The sequence below is a fragment of the Phlebotomus papatasi genome, chromosome 2, assembly GCF_024763615.1.
Source record: "Phlebotomus papatasi isolate M1 chromosome 2, Ppap_2.1, whole genome shotgun sequence".
Taxonomy (NCBI): domain Eukaryota; kingdom Metazoa; phylum Arthropoda; class Insecta; order Diptera; family Psychodidae; genus Phlebotomus; species Phlebotomus papatasi.
The window spans coordinates 88,730,426-88,734,659 of NC_077223.1; positions in this window are offsets into that span (position 1 = coordinate 88,730,426).

A 4,234-nucleotide genomic window follows, 5' to 3' on the forward strand; every position below is an offset into this window, starting at 1 on the left:
AATCACTACCATTCCTCATTGATGTGTTTTTTTATACAGTAGACTCTCGCTCAATCGACTCTTTTTTACTCTGGCGAAAAATGTTCTTGATGATTTTTACGTTTGATTTTGAAGTAAATTTGCTCAAATTCACTGTAGTTTCTCTTGTTTTATAGTGATTCTTTATAATTGAGCGCTTTTGTGGAATTTAAAATGTCTTTGATGCCCGAATCTCTCGATAATTTGGATGACATTTTGCTCCATATGCCCGATTGAGAGAGAGTCTACTGTAACTTTTTCACTTTGTCCTTGTTAAGAGCATTTAGGCCATTTAGGTACTTTCAATTAGTAAGAATTTGCGATTTTCTTTAAAATATTGTTGTTAACATAAATTAAAAGATCTTAATTTAGAATAATGTGGTATTATAGAAAAAATTGATAAATTAAAATTGTATAGGGGGAAGTGGGGCACCTTCGAAAATGGGTTAACTTTGAAATTGGGTTTTTCACTTATTTTTAAATAAAATTGAGCCTCTTCGTGAAATAATTTAGTTGCACAAACAGATTGAGAAGCTAAATTACATCATGATAGGGGAAGTGGGGCACATTTAAAAGTGAGGCACTTTTGAAATTGGGATTTTTCTCCTATGTTTAAGTGGAACTGAGCCATACCATGATGCAATTTAGCTTCTCAATCTGTGCACCTAAATTATATCACGATAAGGCTCAATTTTATTTAAAAATAGGTGAAAAATCCCAATTTCAAAGGTGCCCCTCTTCCCCCTAAAAGATGAAAATAGTACAGTTTAATATTTAACTGTTTGGGAATTCAGTACAATCTTTACTAAATTTAATTTTAATTGAGCATTTTTTTAAAGAAAATTTTACCAAAATGTCACAGCTTGATTTAAACTTAAACCCAGACAAATTGTTTTATGTTTTTGTAGAAATATATTTCTCGAACTTGCGTCATGTAATGAGATTTTAAAAATTCCATGAAAAATCACATTAGAGTCATGATCACTCCATTTACTTTTCTTGCAATTTCTTTTGTGCTTTATTTAGATTTCTTTTTGACTATTAAACACAGACGCTTTAATTAATTAGGAAAATATATAGAACAAATACAAGGAAATTGCGATAGGGAGAAAGAGAGACCAGAGAAGAACCAAATTTCAGAAGTTTGCAAAATAACTTTAGCACTTGAAGTATAATTAAGCAAAGTGTAAAATTTTAATTGCCAACAAAATCACTCAAATTGCTCTCAAAAAAACATCGAAAACTCTCGGAGCATTAATGAAGTGGAATCGTGTCATGTGATAGACTGAAAAATTGATTAGAGAGACGTGCAAGATTTACTTACTGATGAGAGTAGTGATTTTCTTTTTTTTTTTTTAATTTCTGCAAAATAACGATGAATCGAATGATGATAGAGTAAATGCATTGAATAATTGTATTGCTAACGCCCAGTTTTGATGATGTGTCTAGGAATACAGGTGATCAAAGCGTGACCTTAACTATTAGAAAGAGGGAGAGAAGATGAAAAAAAAAATAATAAGAAAATTAAATATAAAATGGAGATGTGTTTTCTCTACTCCAGACATGATAAAAAAAATTAGTGAATTTTTTTGGTAAGATAAAAATTGCAGTGGAACAATTTTTTTTTCCTATATTGTATTAATCTTTCAGCATTAATTGACTCATCTCTTTTTTTTTGTTCTTAAATTGTATATACTTGAGTGTATGAGAGTTTTTAAATAGCAATAGTTGGATAGTTTAATTGTATATCAACTATTTTACAGTATCATGATATAATTGCAATTTTGGCGCTTCAATAGATAAAGGCATGTAATTATTGTTAAAATATTTACGTTCTATCTATATGTTCGATGGGAGATTTTTTGATAAAGAAATTGAAAAATAAAACTTTTAGTATTTAGAAGAATTTAGTGGAAATTTGTTAATTTTTGCTAAAATTTATGTACCTCAAGAAGAGAGAATGCGGAAGAAGGATTATTTGTAGATTAAAAAAAAAAGAGGAAAAAGAGAGAAAATAATAAAAATCCAATAAAAGGAATTATTCCAAAATTTTCTTGTTTTTTTTTGTCTTATGATAGGGTAAAGTGATATAAGTTGGACATAGTGTTACAAGTTGGACAATTCGCCGGTACAAGTTGGACATGATTTTTTTCTTGATAAATATAGTACAAAATTTGTTTTTAATGGCTCCGGCACACCTTTTAGATCAGGAAAATTTCATGAAGATGAAATTCGGATCCCTTTCTTTCTCGCATGTTTTGCATATGTCTATCTCATTGTCTCGTACTCTTCTTCTTCACTAAAACATCACTCCAAATTCAATTTAGCTTAATCGAATTTGGTATGTGCAAGAATGAGATAGTCATATGCAAAATATGTGAGAAAGAAAGGGTTTCGAATTTCAATTTTACGAAATTTTCCTGATCTAAAAGGTGTGCCCGAGCCATAAGCACAAGGAATCAAATTATAAAACTAAAGCATTAAAAATATACAAATAAAAATGAAGTACTAAATTTATCAAGAAAAAAAAGCCCTGTCCAACTTGTACCACTTTATCCTATATCTACGTGCTCCTTCCTGTTTTTTTACTTCATAAGATTAAAAATTTTCAGTTGTCACTGGCTCGGAGACAGAACGGTAAGAGATATCGATATAATCCCTTTTCCCTGGAAAAATTATAATTTCAGTCCGGCTTCCCATTTTGTTCTATAAAAAAATTATCAAAAGAAAACAACTGATCCCCCCGACTTTTTTTCAAAAATTTTTATCTTTTCAAAAAGTCATTATTTTCAATATTTTTTAGCTGAAATCAACAGAGAATACTAAAAATGAGTATAAAAATCGTTCCCAACAGGTGGATTTATTACAAAAAAAATATGAAAACCGAAAATTTTATAAAGTTTGATTTTTTGGAGATCAAAGTTAATCTATCTCTGGAGAACTCATTTCTCAGACATTGTTTTTAAAATTGAATTTGTTTGAAAGGTCTTGAAATTTTTAACCTACAGTAGATCCTCGCTATAGGCCATATTTGATTCCTAATTTGACACTTGGGTCGCACTATAGTCCATGTCATTTTTTAAAATTATCAACGACTTTTAGTATTGAAATTGCTCGACGGCATCCACTTTCTTTGCGATTGTGGTACTTGTCCTCGCTCTCTTCATTATGGATCACAATTATCACAACTACTCAATTAAGTTTGCCAAAAATATTAAAATAATTATGACAACATTGCATGTCGCGTACTAAAAAACATAACCTAACTTAAAATCAGTGTTTTGAAATGAACGGTCGAGAAATTGTGGACTTATAGAGCGATGGCCTATAGCGGGGCTCTACTGTAACTGCATTGATTCCAACTGGTAATGAATTGCTAAAGTATCGAGAAATTTTCTTGCTTATTCTTTTTTTTTAATTTATTGTTTGCTTGTTACCTCTCGAAGACAAACAATGCAAACTGACTCCCTATGAGTGTTCATTCTGATTGAACATTTCGCTTCTATAAATATTAGGGGAGAGTGGGGCACGTCAAGATGGGAGTTCGGTCTATTTTTTGTTCTTCAATTTATTTTTATTATCCAAAGTTTTGATCCTGTGTGAGATCTTCTTCAGGGCATTAAAAATCTGGGAGAAAAATTATCAGGAAATTTTTAGGAGCACTAATTTTTACCAACTCCTCTTTCAATACTTCCTCATTTACCACCAGTAGTGAAAGACTCCACTGGTTTTCCACTGGTGATGGATGAGGAAGTATTGAAAGAGGAGTTGCTAAAAAGTAGTACTCCTAAAAAATGCCTGATAATTCTCCCAGATTTTTGATTCCCGGAAGAAGGTCTCATCCAGGATTAAAACGTTGGCTAATAAAAATAAATTGAAGAACAAGAAATAAACCAGACTCACACGTTTACTTGCCTTAAATGTACATACGCTCGTCAACCAGAAGTGGAGTGGGGTACCTTCCCCTATTCCACAAATCTGAGACGTTTTTTATTTTGTTTCAAAGTAGATTCTTTTCCAATGCGTGTTTAAGCATATTTACCTTGTGCTCCATCCTTTCCTGGGAAAACTCCATGTCACCTGGGAAAATACTCACGTGCCAATTCTGCGGATTCACTTCGCTAAATAATTAAAAACGTCGCACGTCACTTAGCTGTTTCCCGCCCAAGTCATTTTCCACTTTCATTGACACCCTCCACTCTCTGGAAGTGCAGTT